The 22,323-nt window shown below is 37.9% G+C and overlaps 1 long non-coding RNA gene and 1 pseudogene across 2 annotated transcripts; one reads left to right on the top strand and one right to left on the bottom strand.

Moving 5' to 3' along the window:
* Window positions 1–218: 218 nt before the first annotated feature.
* LOC146949263 (putative disease resistance protein At4g27220) lies at window positions 219–21,380 on the bottom strand (annotated as a pseudogene). The gene is made up of 6 exons (XR_015027184.1): window positions 21,260–21,380; window positions 21,035–21,105; window positions 2,763–5,548; window positions 2,048–2,317; window positions 1,217–1,939; window positions 219–1,072 (listed from the first exon to the last, which is right to left on the bottom strand). The product of XR_015027184.1 is annotated as a putative disease resistance protein At4g27220 (transcript).
* On the top strand, window positions 13,035–15,564 carry LOC146949264 (uncharacterized). Its single transcript, XR_015025395.1, has 2 exons — window positions 13,035–13,445; window positions 15,375–15,564. It is a non-coding gene; the product is annotated as an uncharacterized LOC146949264 (long non-coding RNA).
* Window positions 21,381–22,323: the final 943 nt, after the last annotated feature.

The following is a 22,323-nucleotide window of genomic DNA, read 5'->3' as shown; positions in this document are numbered from 1 at the left end:
TGTCAAAATGATAAACAAAAAGGATAATGTATGTCAATGAAACTAACACAGATATTGAATGTGCTAGTTCTAAATTACCAGGACAATGTGCGACAAATTATGTGCTTAAGCCTTCAATCAAATTTAAGGACAAACACGATCATCCTTGGAGTTCTGAATATTCATAAACAAGAAAAAGCAACAGCAACGTGAGAATATTGCAAGCAATAGCGTTTGAATCATGATTGGAGATAATTGATTTTGTATATATTACCGTTTTTCCTAGTAATTTTACAGTAGTGTTAAGGTCACCTTTCCATTCGAATTCACCTTGTTGTGTTACATATACTTTTGTGAGCTTTGGTGCATTCAACATTCCATGTGAGAAAGTTTCCATCATGGGACAATCTATTACAAGTAAGTTCTGCAGCTGTGGAAATTTGAAGCCATGTCTTCCCTTGCAGAAACTTTCTAGACTTGGTAACTTTTTCAATCGTAGATACTCCAATTTCATAAAAGCTATCTCAGAATCATCATTTTCATCATCACTTGCAACTATTTCTTCTATCTTTCCACAATCATCTATGCATAACCTTCGAAGTTTTTGTAAACTGGTAGCTGTTGATGATTTCATAATATTTTCCAATCCAGCACAGTAGCCCACCTCCAACCGCTCTAAATTTTCAAACAGTACTGTGGATGGAAATATATTCTTGAGTCTAGAACATCGGTATACAACCAAAGTTTCAATATTTTGAATAATTGGTTGCACTTCTGATATCTCTTCACATATAAACTCAAGGTTGTCTAACTTAATAAGTATTAAACTGATCAAATTCATAGTTGTTTCAGAAAGACCAGCGCATTCGCTTCCACTCGAGAAAATATATGTGAAGGAACTACATGTCACCTTAAGCTTATTGAGATTGATAAACCTTTGGAGGAAACCAGATGGAAATTTGTCAGACTCATCATGAAAACATCGTAGACGAAGAGCTTTTACTGTGTAGATAGGCTCATCTTCGAGTTCACCATTGCATAACATGGTGACATCCTTGCTGTTCAGAATAAGCTCATTTGTGTTTGAGGCAACCTATGAAACACAAGTAATCAGATTCAATATATATAAACTTAATGAAAACATGAAATGAAACTAAAACGCTCATTTTGTTTACTTTTTCATGGAGAATAATGCATTCTGTCATTTGTGGGTAGAGTACTGAGTTGTAGAATGCACCTGTTCAATTGAGAGAAGAGACACTGTATCAACTGGGACAATTTCTTGGTAATTTGGAGACTTTGGCTTGAACAGTACAAGCTTGTCACAATGAAGCACATCCACATGTCTTAAAGCAGGACAATCCAAGGTATGTAATCCATGAGAGAAGCTTCGAAGTTGTGTCAAATGTCGAAAACTCAGAGATGTTAATTCTGGGAAAATAAGTATTGGAAATGTGTCAGCCAATTCATCATGTGCTGCAATAATCTCTATGCCACATTCTTCAATAGAAATTTCTTGGAGATGCTGAAGCTCTTTAGCCACAGAGAGGGGAAGAACATGATTAAGGGATTTGCATTCATTAACTCTCAATATGCAGATGTTTTGAAACTTGAACCTTTCATTAGGATTCCCGCTCCATATGTGCTTCAACATCGGTAAATTCTTCAAACTGAGAGTTTTCAATTGCATATCCAGCCTTATCTGTCTACCACCATCCGCTTTTAGACCTTGTGTTTCAAATACAACTTCCAGATTAGGACAATCTTTTACAGTCACTGTCTCCAGCTTCTGTACTTTATCAAGCGCATAAGATGGAAATACATTCGATAATTTATTGCAGGATTCAATTTTCAACTGCTTCAGTTTGCAGAAGGAATTTGGGGCTAATTGATTGTGCCATACTGACTTCAAGTGGTCCATGTGGGAGATTTCAAATGTCTCCAACTTTGGAAATATAACCTACAATCAGTAATATGTTGAGATTTTTAACAGTTAATTACACAAGCAACATAACTAAAAGCAAATAAAACAATACTTCATGGTTACAGCGTTGGAGACAGTGCTCACCTTGTCATTAGAGAATAGTTGCTGAGATAAAGATTCTCCATCTGAGACAAATATCTCCTCTAACATTTGGCAATTGCTAATCTTAAGAGATTTCAGGTTTACAAGTTCTCTAGCAATCGAGGATGAGAATGCATACGCTATGTTACCACATTTGTCCATTGTCAAAGTCTTCAAGTTTTGAATGCAAGAATGACTGAGAAGTTTGTCATCCCACAGTTTCCCACAATTGATCTTAGACAGCTTCAGTACTTCAAGGTGGGGCATCACAACCTATTAACAAAAAGATTGTCATGAAGATCTTATTTTTCGTATTAGATTTGATGAACCACACATAGAATGGTAAGAATTATAATATTATTTATTCGAAGACTCCATCCCCCGACCCCAAATGTGAAAATAGATGTATTTGAAAAAGCATATGGTAGTTCCTATCAACTCTATTTTATTTAATCGAAAAATGGAAACTAATGTCAGTTCATGCCATTACTTTTTGTTAATCAAAACATAGCACATGTTAGTTTAAGAAGTTTTAGTCAGAAATTAAAATAAGAACTAAAATTTGTGAACACATTAAAATTCATGCAACAGGATTATGAAAAAGTATGTAAACATCTAAAAAAAATTAAATATGCAAATGTTGAAGCACCAGCTTAAAGCATTATATGTCGATCAAGAAAACAAATTTAGAAGTAGAAGCGTTAAAACATGTTTTTACCTTTTGATCGATTAGTGCGACAGGTATGCATTGTCTTAATGGCACACATAAACTAATAATACTAGGCAAACATTCAAGTTCAAGAGAACGCAACTCGGGGAATATAATCTTGTCGATTTCTTTATCCGCCTCAGATGTTTGCACAACTATGATTTCTGTAATCATTTGGCAATCAGCAACTTTTATTTCACGAAGTTGAGGAAGGTCTCTTAAAAGGGAATAGCATAACAGATTCTTCAACTTGTCACAACCTTTGACTTTAAAAGATCTTAGTTTGTTAAAAGATTGAATTGGAACTAGCCCATGGCATACTTCTTCTAGATTAATTAGATTTTGAAGAGAAAAAGTCTCTAAGTTGGGAAAAGCAGGATAGGAATGAACCAACCCCGTTGAATTAATGATATGATGAAGTTTAGTACTGTCTTGAATGCACAAATGCTTTAATTCAGGAAAACCTTTCTTGTTCAGTTCATAAAGGACATTTCTAACACCTTGTATTTTGGCAAGACACATGTCCTCAGCTGAATTCAACAAGAAGTTAAACCCATGATCCAAAAGAATGCTTGAACTCATATTGTCAATGAGCTTTAGTATTCTAGATGATTCAGAATCACCTCCAGACCACATCAATGACCATTTCCACGTATCACCAACAAATATGTTGTATCTTTTAAGCTTTTCAAAGACCTGCAAGTCCCTTGGCCAAACTGAAGCATCTTGAATCATTATATCTAAAGCAGTTAGATGAGACAAATTCCTTAGCTCTTCTAGACTTGAATTGTGGCTTTGATCTTTGCTTCCCTTGACACCCCATTGGATAAAACAATTCCCCATGTACAACTCTTCCAAGCATGTTAAGCCTGAAATAAGATTTGCAGGAATGAATCTCAATCCAGAGCAATTAGTTAAATTTAACATTCGAAGATTAGTTAGTTGTCCTAATTCCTTTGGGAGCTCCTTAATATCAGATCTTTCAAGGCTGAGAACTTCTAGACTTTTCATCTCTCCAACTATTGATATGTCTTCGAACACACATCCTGTCAGACCTAATGTTTGGATTTTTGTCAAGAGACAAAGAGATGGTGGTGGAGAAGGGGTAAACATCATTCCATATAAATCTATGACCTTTATCTCTGTCATCCCAAAGAAGAAGTCACCGGGTAATTTCAAGTAATCACCTGTATTATGAAGCAGTAGTAGCTTCAACTCTGGGCACTCCAACTTTTCTGGAAGATTGTAAATTTTAGACCATGGAAGGATAATCTGATGGCATTTTCGAAGCTGATCCATCTCTGGCCACAGTTTTACTTCAGTGTACCTTTTTACTCCATAGGTTGGCCAAACCCTAGATGCAATTGATTTAGCCACATCTCTTACAACATCATGAATTCTAACCCGTTCAATTTCCGACTCAAGTAGCAATGAAGCTGCCTTGAGGTCGTTTATTAATTTATTTAATCTGATTCTTGCATTTGCCATTGTATAAGAGTGTCTAAATAAGCCCATTCCCCAATAAGATAAAAACAGTGATCCAGTGTAGAGGTAGTCCAGTCCAAAAGAGCCAATGAATAAGAATAGCAACTTCAGTTCTTCATTCTCTAAAAAGTTATAACTCAATTCCAGAGTAGAGTGAATTTTCTTTGGCAACCTTTCATGATCAAATCTTTCTAATTCATTTAAAGCATCCTTCCAAGCAGAGACATGTTTTCTCCTCAAAGCCTTTGCCACAGTAACTATCAAAAGGGGCAAACCAGCACAACATTTGGCCACTTTTACTGCAATTGGATTTATATTGAATTCTTGAACAGCATCACCTGCCATTTTCTCAAACAATTTCCAACTATCCTCCTTATGTAAAACTTCAAGTCTAAATTCTTTTTGAGTGTCCATCTCACAGGTCAACACATTAAGATCTCTGGATGTCACAACCAACTTGCATCCTTTGTGGTCATCACCAAAAGGAATCCCCAGTTCTTCCAAATCAAGTTTTCCCCAGACATCATCCAAAATAACGAGAATACTCTTCAACTTGCTTATCCTTTCACGTAATTGCATTGATCTCCCTTCTTTTGTCTCCTTATCAAATTTCAAATCCAAAGCATCAGCAATTTGACCTTGAATTTCTTTCACATCTGAAGAACTAGTTATATTAGTGGCCATAACTACAGCTCCAAATGACTCATCTTTCTCTGCTTGCCAAGCTAACTCTTTCACAAGTGTTGTCTTCCCCACTCCGCCCATCCCATAAACACCAATAATGAAGAAATTAGGATCCTTCAATGCGAGCATAATCTCATTCAACATTGATGTTCTGGAGTCCAGGGCTTCATAACCTCTACCAAATGGGGAAATTGTGACTTGACAAGGAGCACGGTAAGAAATTCCATCAAAATTTCCTTGTGCTACGAGTTCAGAAATTGTTTGTATCATCTTTTTCATCTTCCTGCTCAGCTGGTGCCTTGTGAACAGATGGGGAAGTTTCCGAGCTTTTGCATGGAGTTCAGAGTCAATAAGTTCATTTGCATCAGCAACAGTGTTATCCACCGTGTTCAGCCAGCTCAAGACAGTATCTTCAATCTCTTCTCCACTCCTTCTAGCCGCATCAACTTTGTGTTGCACGCTGTCTTTTATTCCTTTCAGTATTTGGACGTTAGTTTTCATCCTTTTAAGGTTGGCCTTATAGTGGAGTATGTAACCAAATTGACGACTAAGAGGTGGAATCGCAGCTTCAACAATTTTACCAGTAATAGGTTCCATAATAGGTTCCATAGATATCCCTTTGCTAGCTGTCAGTTGAAACAAAATAAAGAATACAATTAGGTGCAATTTGTTAATGAGTATCTTTGCTGAGTCTATAGAATTTATGAGAATGATTTTATCACTTTATAACAGCACAGGAATAAATAACTAAAGGATAAAAAAGCCTAAAGTGACATTAATAAATAAGCATGGATGGATAAAAATGAAATCATAGAAATGAGGAAAAGTAAAGAGAAATAGAGATGGAAAAAGAAAAAGAGATGAGAAACATGGTAAGGAAACCACACTCTCACTACTACCCATTGACATCTCTATCTATGGACAAATCAATGTTGCCGCACAACACAAGGCTATTTTTATTTAAACTAGAGTAGTGAGTTGTGCCAAGCACGGGTTGGTCGTCGTGACTTAGATAATGACTTTCATAATTTGATTTATATAAAACTAACATGTAGTTTGGTGAATAACAGTTAATATGAATAGTGAGATTTGTAGCCATTTTTTAAGTTGATTTTTTAAAGTACAAATCAACTATAAAAAAATACAATGTACCAAGATATGTGTATCGTTTTTATAAAAAATCCAACAAAGCCGGTTTTTTTTTTAATGGCAAATTTATTAATGTCATCCCCGCAAGACGCAAGGAATGGACGGCATAAAGCAACAATAGGTGCTGCATATAGACGGAACACCAAACAAACACAAGAGTAACTACTCCTCCAGGATCCTAAGGCTACAACAGTAGCAAGTTATGATGCTGTAATCCGGAAAAACCAACCCGAATTACAAAACCATAGCTACAAGCCTACAACTAGACACCTAATCGACCCAAAATCAAAAACAGAAAAACCAACAGTGAACCTAAACGCCCTACACCACCTGCAGCCCAAAATCAATGGGTGCCGAAACAGCAGGGAAACCTGCACCAGCAAAACAGCTGTATAGCAGCAGGCCAAGCTATCACAGCATAGCAGCTGCACGGCTTCAACAGCGCAGGAAAACAACAGCGACCCAAAATCAAAAACAGAAAAACCAACAGTGAACCTAAACGCCCTACACCACCTGCAGCCCAAAATCAATGGGTGCCGAAACAGCAGGGAAACCTGCACCAGCAAAACAGCTGTATAGCAGCAGGCCAAGCTATCACAGCATAGCAGCTGCACGGCTTCAACAGCGCAGGAAAACAACAGCAGGTGCTGTTGCAACCTGAAATTCATCCTCCAAACATAACAGAACACCAAGATACACCATCAAAAAACCTGCACCAAAAACTCCAAAGCCCCATCAGAAAATCAGAATTTACGCAACTCAAACCATAGTTGTCAAAGCGGAAACGCGGCGCGGCGCGGCCACCCCAAAAATTGACGCGGCGCGGTATGCGGGCTCGTAGCGGGCGCTATTACATGACCTCGACCCTAAAACTAAAAATTATATTATTAATAAAGGACCAAGAAATTATGGAAAAAATTATATTTGGTATTAGTATAAATGAAAAATTAAAGATTATTAATTGTTTTTGGTATTAAATACTTTTATACTTAAATACTTTTAATGTTAAAATATCATATTGTTCAAAAAGAACTATTAAAATACCTTAAATAATATACTTAAACAATATACTTAAATACCATAATGCTAAAAAAAAATACTAAAATACCTTAAACAATGTTTAAGAAACAAATCAACTATATATACTTATTAATTTAAAAACTATATATCATACTATATTTTTTTTGATAAATACAAAAATAATATATCATACCATAATTTAAAAACAATATACTATACACTATGTATTATTTATTATTCCTTGAAAACATGTATTATTACTATTAATTTAGTAAAACAAATTATTATTATAATTATTATGAGTGTGACTTTTTTAAATCACATTAACGATTAATTATTAATCATTATTGAAAATAAAAAAAACCAATGTAAATTATTGAATGAAAAAGAGAAGATTCAATTAAAAAATAATTGATAAGTGATAAGAAAGGAAAAGGACAAATAACAGGTTGTAGTGGAGTGAGTGCGTTACAGCTGTAGGAAAAGGACAAATAACAGGTTGTAGGAAAAGGACCAAAACGTGATTTTTTTCAAATCAATAAAACACAGTCCATTCTCTCTCTTTCCTCTTCCTTCTCCTTCCTCTTCATCCTCTACAGATCTCACCGGATCTAACCGGTATGAAATTCTCCTTCCTCTTCCTCCTCTACAGATCTTACCGGATCTAACCGGTATGAAAGGCACAAATTGGGTCGCATGGGTAAAAAACGGGTCACATGGCTAAAATGGGTTGAAAACACAGTCGTTTTGCTCTCTTTTCCTTGTTTTGTGCTTCGACCCGAAAAAGTGGCGCTTTGACCCGCTACCGGTCCGCCCTGCTCCACCGGATAGCGGCCGCGAAACCCGCTATTGACCCGTTTTTCCCTATCGCGCGACTCAGTAGCGCTCTGACGCGGTAGGCTGTTTTTTGCCGCTCCGCGCCGCGATAGCGGCAGGAGCGGCCGCTATTAACAACAGAGACTCAAACCACGCTCAAAATACAGTCCCTTGGGTTCCAAGACCATTCGTAATACATACACAGAGGCATTGAGATTCTATCCAAAGCCCACCTCCACGACAAAACCTTGATATCATCCACCATTTCCCCTAGATCCAGGTTTCGGTTATTAAAAACCTTATCATTCCTCGCTTTCCACATCACCCAAATCGTTGTATGCCATATACGTCTCAATCCCTTATGCATTCTCTTATTCCTCTCTCCACCACTCCAACCCTCCCAAAGGACGAACAAGTTAGGCGGAATGATTTGGACCCTCTCCCACCACTCCATGATTCCTTGCCAAATCTTCCGGGCAACATCACAATGAAGAAATAAATGAATTGACGATTCATCTACCCTCTCACAAAAGGAGCACAAACTAGGAGCATCCATTGGTAAAACATTCCTCACCCCAAGGTTCCACTTTGTTGGAATTCGATCATGGAGAAGCTTCCAAGAGAAAGCTACAACCTTCAACAGTGTCAGGGTCTTCCATAACTTGCTAAATACACCTTTTTCCCTGATACTCCACAAATCTTCCCTCAACACAAGACCCTCAAGTTTGACATATGATGATTTGAACGAAATCCCCGATTCCTCCAAACCCCACTTCCACCTATCTTCCTCATGACACCTGTAACACCCCATTTTTATTTAATTATTTTTAGTAGATGTGTGAGTATTTTTATATGAATTTATTTGTTAAATAGATGATTTTATGTGAAATATCTGTTTTGGGTGATTTTATGTGATATATGGAGTGATGCTATTTTATTATATGATTTATAGAGTTGTGTTTTATTTGAATGAATATTGTCTTATTATTTGTGGAAACAATAGGAGAAATAGAAATAATATAGAAATTATTATTTATTTTAGTTAATGAGAATTAAGTAAATAATTATGAGAGTTTAGTGGGAGTTAAGTGAGAAAAGAAAGGTTATAGTTTTGGGGGAGTAAAAAAGAAGGAAAAAGAGACAAAAATTGTTTTCACGTAAAAACAAGAAAAGAAACTGGTTTTGGAGAGGAAGAGGAGAAGAACCAAGAGAGAGCTAGGAAGGAATCGATTGTTGTAGCTATTCGTTCATTTTGCTGAATTAAGGTAAGGGTGGGATTCCTTTCAATAATCGTGATATATAATTTGAAAATTGATGAATTTGTTGTTCTTGGTTTCTAGGGTTTGAGAAGTTATGATAGATGATGAATTATGATGAAACTTGTTGTTGAATTGCATAATTATATGTTGTTTTGTTCCCTATGTTGTATACTAAACCTGTAAACATGTTTCTAAGACAATTTGGGTGATTAAGGGATCAAAGATGGGATTTTTGGGTGAAACTATGTTGAAATCGCACTTTTGAAAAGCTGTTTTTTTTGACCTGGTACTGTCAAAAACGTGGCACGTTTTGGGCATCGTGGCACGATTTTAAAATGTCGAAAGTTGGGTTTTTCTGGTCGTAAAAACGTGGCACGTTTTCCAAAATCGTGACACGTTTTCTGCTTGGGTTGTTGTTGTCGTTGTTGCATTGTTGGGTTGTTGTTGTTGTCGCATTGTCGTGTTGTCGGTGTCGTTGTGGATAACGTTGTTGTTGTTGTTGCTGTACCTTGTTGCTGAAAATAATTATGTCGTTGCTTATGTGTTTATTTATATACATTATTAATGATGCTTGTTGTGATATGCTTTGTTGTTTTCATTAATTTGATGAATTATATATTATTATTATTGGATAAGTTTCTCACCCCTTCTGCGTATATGTTGCCTCGACCGTGGGTAATGTGCAGGTACTGATGACTTGTAGGTTTGGTCGGCTCAAGTGTCTAGGGCTCTGATACATACTAGGATGGGGAAATCGTTGCGAATGTCTTCTCATTCTTTTATGTATCATATTTTGAAAAGACCTCGTTGTTGGATTTATCATTGTTGAGGATAATGTCTATTACGTTGAGGCCTTTGTGCCAAGATTTTCATTGATGTTGAATTCGGTTGAAATTATATTTTTAAAGAATTATTCCGCTGCAGTTTAGTAAGATATTCTAAACATTGATTTTTAATAAATAGATATTTCCTATTTATGAAATTTTGAAAAGTAGTGTGACACTCCGTTGTGTGATTACTCTGATTATAATAATTAATATTACGTTGTTGGGAGAACGGGGTGTTACAATTGGTATCAGAGCAAGTCGGTCCGTCCGGCCAATTAGTAGAGTCGTGTCGAGCCTAGTAGTGTTGTGTGACAATTTTTTATTGTCCTTGTTGTCCTGATTGTTGTTTGTTGTTTGTTGTGCAATCCCTAGTATGAACTGGTTGGAGTACAACCATGTTCATATTAATTGTTTTAGAAAACGATGTACTTTTCTTCTGCTGAAGAAGAGAGTGGAGCAGAATTTTTATCTACCAAGCAGTTGAAGCAGTTAGAACATGATGGAGACTTGATGTTTTCCTTAATGGCGTATTTGTCTGTGGAAAATCAGTCGGTAATTGATAGATTGCCCATTGTGAATGAATTTCCTGAAGTTTTTCCTGATGAGATTCCAGATGTGCCACCAGAGAGGGAGGTTGAATTTTCGATTGATCTTGTGCCGGGTACGAAGCCTGTGTCGATGGCTCCTTACCGTATGTCAGCAGTCGAGTTGGCAGAATTGAAGAAGCAGTTGGAAGAATTGCTTGATAAGAAGTTTATAAGACCGAGTGTCTCACCTTGGGGAGCGCCGGTATTGTTGGTGAAGAAGAAGGATGGTAGCATGAGATTGTGCATAGATTACCGTCAGCTTAATAAAGTGACGATAAAGAACAGGTATCCACTTCCGAGAATTGACGACTTGATGGATCAATTAGTGGGTGCTCGCGTGTTTAGTAAAATTGATTTGAGGTCAGGTTACCATCAGATTAAGGTGAAGGATGAAGATATGCAGAAGACGGCCTTTAGGACACGGTATGGCCATTATGAGTATAAAGTGATGTCTTTCGGTGTTACTAATGCGCCGGGTGTGTTCATGGAGTATATGAACAGAATTTTTCATGCTTTTCTGGATAAGTTTGTTGTTGTATTTATTGATGATATTTTGATTTATTCTAAGAATGAAGAAGAGCATGCAGAACATTTGAAGACTGTCTTACAGGTGCTGAAAGAAAAGAAGTTGTATGCAAAACTGTCAAAGTGCGAGTTCTGGTTAAGTGAAGTAAGTTTCCTTGGCCATATTATTTCTGGTAGTGGTATTGCAGTGGACCCATCGAAGGTTGAAGCGGTATCCCAATGGGAGACTCCTAAGTCAGTTACGGAGATCAGAAGTTTCCTTGGCTTGGCTGGTTATTACCGTAGATTTATCGAAGGATTTTCGAGGTTGGCACTTCCATTGACTCAGTTGACCTGTAAAGGTAAAGCTTTTGTGTGGGATGCTCAGTGTGAGAGTAATTTCAATGAGTTGAAGCGAAGATTGACGACGGCTCCAATTTTGATTTTGCCAGAGACCTTTTGTTGTTTATTGTGATGCGTCCAAGTTGGGCTTGGGTTGTGTGCTGATGCAAGATGGTAAGGTAGTGGCTTATGCTTCTAGACAGTTGAGAATTCATGAGAAGAATTATCCTACACATGATTTAGAGTTGGCTGCTGTGGTTTTTGTGTTGAAAATTTGGAGACATTATTTATATGGTTCCAGATTTGAAGTGTTTAGTGATCATAAAAGTTTGAAATATTTATTTGATCAAAAGGAGTTGAATATGAGGCAGAGAAGGTGGCTAGAGTTGTTGAAAGATTATGATTTTGGTTTGAATTATCATCCGGGTAAAGCTAATGTGGTTGCAGATGCCTTGAGTCGGAAGACGTTGCACATGTCGGCTATGATGGTGAAAGAATTTGAATTGCTGGAACAGTTTAGAGACTTAAGTCTTGTTTGTGAATTGGCACCTCAGAGTGTGCAGTTGGGAATGCTGAAAATTAATAATGATTTCTTGAAGAGTATCAAAGAAGCCCAGGAGGTTGATGTGAAATTTGTAGACTTGATGGGTGCTAGTAATCAGAATGCAGATGGTGATTTTCAGGTTGATAATCAAGGAGTGTTGAGATTCCGAGGTAGGATTTGTATTCCTGATAATAATGAATTGAAAAAGTTGATTTTAGAAGAAAGTCACAGAAGCAACTTGAGTATCCATCCGGGAGCTACAAAGATGTACCACGACTTGAAGAAACTGTTTTGGTGGTCTGGGTTGAAGCGAGATGTCGCACAATTTGTATATGCTTGTTTGACTTGTCAGAAATTGAAAGTTGAACATCAGAAGCCTGCTGGTTTGTTGACGCCTTTAGATGTGCCTGAATGGAAATGGGATAGCATCTCCATGGATTTTGTGACTAGTTTACCAAACACTCAAAGAGGGCATGATGCCATTTGGGTTGTTGTCGATAGATTGACGAAGTCGGCACATTTTATTCCAATTAATATCACTTATTCGGTAGCTCAGTTGGCGGAGATTTATATTCATAATATTGTGAAGTTGCATGGTGTCCCGTCGAGTATTGTGTCGGATAGAGATCCAAGGTTCGCTTCGAGATTTTGGAAGAGCTTGCAAGAAGCTTTGGGCTCTCAGCTGAAGTTGAGTTCAGCGTATCATCCGCAAACAGATGGTCAGTCAGAAAGAACGATTCAATCATTAGAATATTTGTTGAGGGTGTGTGTACTTGAGCAAGGTGGAGCTTGGGACAGTCACCTACCATTGATAGAGTTCACGTACAATAATAGTTACCATTCGAGTATTGGTATGGCACCTTTCGAAGCTTTATATGGTCGAAGGTGTAGGACTCCTTTATGTTGGTTTGAGTCGGGTGAAAGTATTGTGTTGGGACCTGAAATAGTTCAGCAGACTACAGAGAAGGTCAAGATGATAAGAGAGCATATGAAAGAGTCGCAGAGTCGACAGAACAGTTATCATGACAAGCGTAGGAAAGACCTTGAGTTTCAAGAGGGTGACCATGTGTTCTTGAGAGTCACTCCTATGACCGGTGTGGGTCGTGCATTGAAGTCCAAGAAGTTAACTCCAAAATTTATTGGTCCTTATCAAATATCTGAGAGAATTGGCACGGTGGCTTATAGAGTCGGGTTGCCACCACATCTTTCGAACTTGCATGATGTGTTTCATGTGTCGCAACTTCGGAAGTATGTAGCGGATCCTTCACATGTTATTCCTAGAGATGATGTGCAAGTTAGAGACAACCTTACGGTGGAGACTTTACCTTTGAGGATTGATGATCGCAAGGTGAAGACGTTGAGAGGCAAAGATATACCTCTAGTGAGAGTTGTTTGGGGAGGAGCAACTGGTGAAAGTCTTACTTGGGAGTTGGAGAGTAAGATGCAGGAGTCATATCCTGAGTTGTTTGCTTGAGGTAATATTTCGAGGACGAAATTCTATAAGTTGGGGAGAGTTGTAACACCCCATTTTTATTTAATTATTTTTAGTAGATGTGTGAGTATTTTTATATGAATTTATTTGTTAAATAGATGATTTTATGTGAAATATCTGTTTTGGGTGATTTTATGTGATATATGGAGTGATGCTATTTTATTATATGATTTATAGAGTTGTGTTTTATTTGAATGAATATTGTCTTATTATTTGTGGAAACAATAGGAGAAATAGAAATAATATAGAAATTATTATTTATTTTAGTTAATGAGAATTAAGTAAATAATTATGAGAGTTTAGTGGGAGTTAAGTGAGAAAAGAAAGGTTATAGTTTTGGGGGAGTAAAAAAGAAGGAAAAAGAGACAAAAATTGTTTTCACGTAAAAACAAGAAAAGAAACTGGTTTTGGAGAGGAAGAGGAGAAGAACCAAGAGAGAGCTAGGAAGGAATCGATTGTTGTAGCTATTCGTTCATTTTGCTGAATTAAGGTAAGGGTGGGATTCCTTTCAATAATCGTGATATATAATTTGAAAATTGATGAATTTGTTGTTCTTGGTTTCTAGGGTTTGAGAAGTTATGATAGATGATGAATTATGATGAAACTTGTTGTTGAATTGCATAATTATATGTTGTTTTGTTCCCTATGTTGTATACTAAACCTGTAAACATGTTTCTAAGACAATTTGGGTGATTAAGGGATCAAAGATGGGATTTTTGGGTGAAACTATGTTGAAATCGCACTTTTGAAAAGCTGTTTTTTTTGACCTGGTACTGTCAAAAACGTGGCACGTTTTGGGCATCGTGGCACGATTTTAAAATGTCGAAAGTTGGGTTTTTCTGGTCGTAAAAACGTGGCACGTTTTCCAAAATCGTGACACGTTTTCTGCAAACTTTTTCCTCGATTGTTCACTGATTTTCACCCGTTTCTGTGTTGAATTAGCTTTCGGTGTAAACATGAAAGTTGTAGATAATTAAGTTAGCTTTATAATGGCCTTGGTTTGGAGTGGAAAAGATTTGTAGATTTTGAGTTATGATAAAAATAGTTCAGGTGGGTCTTCAGAAAATTTTAAGAAAACTTAGCATAACTAATCTCTAGTTAGTCCAAAAACTTATGGTTGGTTTTCCAACTTCAAACTTAAGTGTTAGGGATTAAGTTGAGGTGTTTTATGGATATTTGACTTATGTTCTATTGATCAAAACTTAATTGCTTTTGGGAGATGTTTTAGACTTGAGATGAATGTAGTTGATTTATATATATGCTATGTTGCTGATTTCCGTTGTTGATGTCGTTGTATCATCTAATGTCGAAGTTGGGGAGTGTGTCATAATTGTTGTAGGCACATATGTTGTTGTTGTAGTCGTTGTTGGAGTTGTATGTTGATATACACAAGTTGAGTCCATTTGCATACTCACATCTGTTGGGGGCTCATGCCCTGGAATGTTTATCATTCAACCGTTGGGGGCTTATGCCCTCGATTGTTTATCATTCACCTGTTGGGGGCTTATGCCTTGGGATGCTTTAACCATCCAATTTGTTGGGGGCTTATGCCCTGGAATGCTTAGCATTCAACGCGCGTAGATTGGTACCACCTGCATGATGCATTAGTTGTTGTTGTCGTAGCATTGTTGGGTTGTTGTTGTCGTTGTAGCATTGTTGGGTTGTTGTTGTTGTCGCATTGTCGAGTTGTCGGTGTCGTTGTGGATAACGTTGTTGTTGTTGTTGTTGCTGTACCTTGTTGCTGAAAATAATTATGTCGTTGCTTATGTGTTTATTTATATACATTATTAATGATGCTTGTTGTGATATGCTTTGTTGTTTTCATTAATTTGATGAATTATATATTATTATTATTGGATAAGTTTCTCACCCCTTCTGCGTATATGTTGCCTCGACCGTGGGTAATGTGCAGGTACTGATGACTTGTAGGTTTGGTCGGCTCAAGTGTCTAGGGCTCTGATACATACTAGGATGGGGAAATCGTTGCGAATGTCTTCTCATTCTTTTATGTATCATATTTTGAAAAGACCTCGTTGTTGGATTTATCATTGTTGAGGATAATGTCTATTACGTTGAGGCCTTTGTGCCAAGATTTTCATTGATGTTGAATTCGGTTGAAATTATATTTTTAAAGAATTATTCCGCTGCAGTTTAGTAAGATATTCTAAACATTGATTTTTAATAAATAGATATTTCCTATTTATGAAATTTTGAAAAGTAGTGTGACACTCCGTTGTGTGATTACTCTGATTATAATAATTAATATTACGTTGTTGGGAGAACGGGGTGTTACAACACCAAGTCATACCTTCCAAGTCCTCCAATAGACTTGCTAATAGTTAATCCTCCCACTCAAAGAAATTCTGTCTCTAGACAAAACACCATTATGTAGAAAGGCCATTCCACACCCCTATCTCTCCCACCAAAGACTCATTTTGATTAGAGATCAAAAAATGTCTTGGATATTTACTCCTAAGCGTACGGTCCCCATGCCACTTTACATTCCAAAAACTAGAGTTCATTCTGTTACGAACAATTCTAGTCATCTCCAAATTGAACCACCTTGATAACCAAAATTATCTAAATTATCCACATCCTTCCACCAAAGAGAAGCACACCTCCAATTTTGAACCATCCTTCCATAAGGTCACTTCCCCATCCAACGACCTCCACCTCCACTTTGCCAATAAACTTACATTGAGAACTCTAACATCCCGCACACCTAGACCACCGTTCGCCTTATGTTGGCAAACTGATTTCCACCTCACCCAACTAATCTTTCTACCACCTCCCACGCCTCCCCACAAAAATTCAAGTTGAATTCTCACAATTCTCCTCCAAACTTTCATGGGCATCTTTAAAAAAGACAAAAAGAAAATAGGTATCACATTTAACACCGAGTTTATGAGAGTAATCCTACCCCCCAAACTAATGTACTTACGCTCCCAAGAATTCAACCTCCTTCCCAAGTGTTCCAACAACGGCTCCCAAGTCGCAATACTTCTAGGATTTGCTCCAACCGGAAGCCCAAATACTTAAAAGGGAGGCTACCTTCACTACAATTCAAAAAGTTACAAGCCATTTCCATAAAGTCATTTGATACATTGACACCAATCAAACAACTTTTAGAGAAATTAATCTTAAGCCCCGACGCCATCTCAAAACCTCTTAAAACTGCCTTCATAGTCCAAAGATTGTCCAACGTAGGCATACCAATTCAAAGAGTGTCATCGGCGTATTGAAGATGAGAAACCACCAAACCATTTCTTCTAAATTCAAAACCTTCGAAAAGCTTAAGCGATACCACATTCCTCATTACTCCACTAAATCCTTCCGTAACAAGCAAGAAGAGGAACGGAGCTAAATGATCTCCTTGCTTTAGGTCTCTATGAATATTGATCTCCTCCGTTGGGTTACCATTCACAAGAATCGACATACTTCCCCCCCCCCCCCACACACACACACACGCCTTCATCCAAGCCACCCATTTCGGACACATCCCCACTCTCCCCATCATATATTCCAAAAAACTCCAATCAACCAAACCATAAGCCTTCTGAAAGTCCACCTAAAAAATCAAACATTTCTTTTTCATTTTTTTCGCATTATCCACCAACTCATTCACCACTAACACTCTGTCCACCAAATTCCTACCTTTCAGAAACGTCGATTGAGTTGTTGAAATTATGGAATTCATGACCCCGGCCAAACGTCTAGCCAACACTTTAGCAAGGATTTTATATAAACACGCAAGCAATGAAATGGGACGGTAATCCTTCAAAGCCAGAAGAGATGATATCTTCGGGATCAAAGCAACAAAATATGCCAACATACCTATTGGGATTTCCTCATTGCCATCAAATTGATCATACATATTACGCACCTCATTCTTGATTAAAGACCAAAATTCCTTTACAAAGGCAAAATTAAAACCCGGGCCCGGGATTTTGTTTCCATCACTATCCCTAACCACCACCTCAATTTCCATCATTAAAAAAGGAGCAATCAACGCATCATTATCCACATTAGAAAGCCTCACAAACGGAACCCCATCCAACCTAGACCTCTCCCAAGTATTAGCTTCCACCTGATTGGTAAAAAAATCTACTATTGCCTTCCGGACCTCAAACGGAGAGGTGACCCGCCCATCATCCACCCTAAGCGCCTTTAAGGAATTTCTCGAAGCTCTAAATTTGACACAATTATGGAAGAATTTAGTATTTGCATCCCCTTCCTTAAGCCATTTAGACTGAGACCTTTGAACTACCATCGCATCTTTTGCTTTAAGAAGCCTCCAAAGCTCACCAAAATTGTCTTTCCAGCTAAGAATTTCCAAATCACTCAACCCCTCTTCCTCACCCTTTTCATCAAGCCCCTTGATCTCTTCCATTAATAACTCCACCCTCTCCTCCATCCCCCCCATAAACCTCCTTATTCCACTCTTTAATTTTATACTTGAGCCCTTTTAGTTTTTCTTTCAACACAAAACTCATCCAACCATTCACATTTTGCCCTCTCCAAGCCTCTTCCACCACCCCATTGAACTCCTGGGTTGTTAAGCCAAAAGTTATTAAAACGAAACGATTTTGGCCCCCAATCCCAACCTCCCACCTTTAACAATAAAGGAAAATGATCTGAAACATCCTGGGAAGAACCCAAAGAGCTATCTCCCCCCACAAATGGGACCACTCTGCCAAAAGAACGACACAATCTATACGACTCATTGAACGACCATTGGGATGATACCACGTGAACCTTCGACCATGCACATTGGAATCTTCCAACTCCATCTCCCCCAAAAAATTATTAAAAAGGAGCATTTCCAACACATGCGCCGAAGACACCTCATCGTTAATACCTCTTCTTTCATCCCTCCTAAGAACCGAATTAAAATCCCCCAACACACACCACGTACCTCCACCTCTTGTCCTCTTCTCCTCCGCAATACTATCCCACAATCTCATCTTAGCTGTCAAATCACACACATTAACCATTACACATCTATGTTTCAACACTCCCCGCTCCAAGAAAACCCCCGCAAAACCTTCTCCTTGGATGGTAAAAAGAGTGTTTGCACTCGACTTACTCCAAAGAGAAAGAATTCCCCCACTATTTCCCACCGACGGACAAAACGCCCACTCACAATCCTCACTCCCCCAAAGGTCATAACAAAGTGACAGTGTTATAACCTCTACCTTCGTCTCTTTAATTGCCATAAACTCCACCTTATTTTGCCTAATCAAGTTCCGAATTTTATTTTTCTTCACCCTCCCTCCCAATCCTCAAGCATTGAATGTCGACACGATCATTGATCTACATTAACCCTCTCCCTAGTAACTTTCTTCTTCACATCTACACGTTCCAAAACCACAAGCTTCTTTGACATAGACCCATCCTCCATAGTGAATGAATACCCTGCCTTCTTTTGTATTCCAAATACTTTATCCGCCGCAAGAACCTCTAAAATGTGACCTTCCGCCGAACCTACAACCAATTGAGTTTCTGGGATAAATTACCCATGACTATTTGTTAGCAGCTGTATACCTGAGCCAAGCGTACACTTACTAGATACTCCTTGCTCTTGATAACTTCGCTTTCTCCTGCCTCAGCCACTAACATAAACCTCCCCATCTTCCTCTTGTTGTGTCTGTGTACCTTCCACCTCCGTAAAAGCCAATTTTATTTTTACCTCCTTGGTCTGATTCCTCCTCTTCCTACTGTCTCTCCTATCATTGACACCATCCGGCCTCTGAAAATGGTTAGAAGTCCTTGTCGTAATAAAGCCTAACCTCTCCACACGTAACTTACGTCGTTGCCGCTGTTTCAGGTTAATAAGTTTCTCATTGTCATCAAAATCATCAATTGAGTCACTATAATAAAAAAAACCGGAGTCTTCAGATTCAAAACGAATATGGCTATTGGGCATATGACCCTCAGGTGAACCACCTAATTCCGCCGTTTCGGAACCGAGTGCAAGGTTTTTAGACCCGGCTACTACAACCTGGGTCGGGTTACAATTTGGAGCAATTTACTCCGGCCCATCAGAATTAAAATCCGGTTCGACCGGCCCAATCCCTACTTGCCCTTCAAATGGCGCGTATAGCACAGAACCCTCCTTCTTAGCAGACACGTGCTGCGTTGCTCCAGTCCCTTCTGGCGCGTGGCACGTAGCCCCCACCTGCACTTCAATTGGTGCGTGCTGCACAAACCCCTCCTTCTCAACAGACACATGCTGAGCTGCTCTTTTCAATCCTTCACATCTACCAGCCCAATCCCTGCCCACCTCCCCTGACCGCATATCCTGCTCCCCCCTTGGTATGCCACTTGTATTACACTGATTTGAGGATTCAAATCACTTTCCACCCTCTCGATACCTTTCCGTTTACTAACAAAAAGGTTTCTTATGAATTTTCTTTTTGTCCACAAATCTCCTCCTTTGACTTATCCCTAGAACTCTTTTCAACCCCTAGCTCTGCTAATTGGTGCAGCCTAGGCCTTATGTCATCTCCATCATGGAACCCTTCCACCTGGCCCCCTCCACCTCTCCTTCATGTGACTCACTTGAGTGCACCTCATTCCAGACATCTTCCTCCACCACCCTGCTAGACCACCGGGGTCCACCCTCTTCCACCACCCACAATTTAAACACCACCCCTACCACCTGAATATTCATAACCTCATCAATAAAACCTCTTCTAGTTGTAAGGACTCTTATCTGAGCCACCTCCAAACTTTGCCGGTAGAACTTCCCAGAATTTCGACCCAATGAGCTTAAACAACACCTCATCCCAAACATGAAGTGGGATGCCATAGACCTTCAGCCATACACGCCGCTTCCGCACCACCATCAAAGGTTTCCATATCTTAAACTCCTTAAACATCCCATTCCACCAAACTAAATGTTCCTTTTTAACACTTTCAAACGCCTCCAAGTTTTCAACCTGTAACATAACCAGCTTGTCCCCCAAATATGTCACCTTGATCTGCTGGAAACCCTCCATGATAAGTCCTTGTTGGATACTTCTTGCCTCACCTTCATGAACCAACTCCCCAACAAAACTCTTCTCCAGCTGTTGTAACAAATGCTCACTTGGTTGAACCTCAAGACAAGGTTCCTCCTCCTCCAAACCGAGACCACCACCATTCTCCTTCAACGTCACCGCTTTGTAGTTTCCCCGGAACCGTACGAGTGTCTGAGCCACCCACTCACTCCTTAAATAAATGAAGGTGTGATAATAATATTTTACTTAGTTTTTTTTTTTGAGAGGAGTATTTTACTTAGTTTTTTTTATCAATTATTAGTGTATTCATTATTATTAATTATTATTATAAATGTAAAGTGAAAAAAATAATATTATAAAAGTAATGCAAATAATATGAATTAAAAAATAGTTAATGAATGTCTATTGCATTTACAAATGAAAGAATTGTTTATTTTAGTACAATTTTATCATAAATGAGTCACTCATAGTATAATGGAAAGAAATATTAGTTTTACAAATTTGTAGAAGAAATTAAAAACAAAGAAAGTCTTTTATATGTATTGATGATGAGATTATGAGAAAGCGATACCTCAAAACTTAAGCTGGTAGTAAGTCAAGAAGAGCTAGCAGCAGCAGTATACAGCAGACAATATTTGTGCACTAGAGAGGAAAAGTGTGATTACGAAAAATTGCTCTGAATAGACAAAAGTATATAATTAAAAAGATCAATAAATCATTCATTGAATTAGTTTCACTTAAATTTAAAATCGATAGAAAATTAAAACTAGAAAAACAGCAAAATGAAGAAAAATACCTCTGAGTATGCTTCAGATTTCAAATAACCCACTCTTCTTCTTAGGTCAACTCTTACTCTTCAAAAAGCACAACACAACACTCCTTTTGTTTTTACTTCTTTCTTTGTGCAGTGAGAGTGTGTTGTTCTTATCGAATGCTAGCTTTTAAAGTTGATTCAAAATGTAAATGCTAACATTTTTATATTATTTAGTGGGAGACTTTCATAACACCTAATGCACGCTAAAGCAGTCTAAGGTCTTTTTTTTCTTTTCAAAACGATATTGATTCATTCAAATTGATAGAGTATATCGATACAATATAAATACAAAATCGCTTAAAATAAAAAGGATAAATCTGCAAGCAAACGCACAACATCCATGTTAATTGCATAAAAGAGGATAATATATATGCCTACAAGTATGACTATATTCAAGCCACCGATCTGCAACACTGACGATGCAAAAGTTATTGATTGAATATGCACTTGATCAAAGCTAATCTTTTAACGTTGATCAAATCAACATAGCACTAAGATGAGAAATAAAAAACACACCGCACAAAGACGGGAAATTAAAATCAACAAAGTAGTGATGGACAATGAAATCACAAAACCAACGAAAGAAAGTTGAAAATATGTGAAAAATCACTTATTTAACTAAAAGAGAAAGAAAAACAATTTGAATAGGTGATTTCGAGTCATGACCCTAAATCACCCCTCTTTACAAGATGAAAAAGAAGAAAAAGTTGTGACGACTAAGGTCTTTTAGTTTTTTTTTTTTTGAACAAGTCAAAATGAGATTAACATTACCACTGATGATTCATATTGCACAAGATGTGCGAAAGAGAATCATCCAAAAATAATACAAAGTCTAGTCAAGGTGCATAAAACAGCAGGCATCGAAATAAAGAACCAGAAGAAACAAGAAAGTTACAGTCTAACACCCATACAAGATAAATGGGGTCACCACCAGTCATGATAGCTAAAGACAAAAGTGGTAACTTTTGCCCTCAACCAATTAAAAGATAACAATTTAACCTTTTCTGCTAAAATTTATGGAGCTGCAACCGTCTGAAGAAAAATAT

The sequence above is a fragment of the Medicago sativa genome, chromosome 2, assembly GCF_051527215.1.
Source record: "Medicago sativa cultivar Bolivia chromosome 2, Bolivia_mono, whole genome shotgun sequence".
Classification (NCBI taxonomy): Eukaryota; Viridiplantae; Streptophyta; class Magnoliopsida; order Fabales; family Fabaceae; genus Medicago; species Medicago sativa.
Note: the sequence above shows the minus strand (reverse complement) of the source record. Positions and strands in the feature narration are given on the sequence as shown.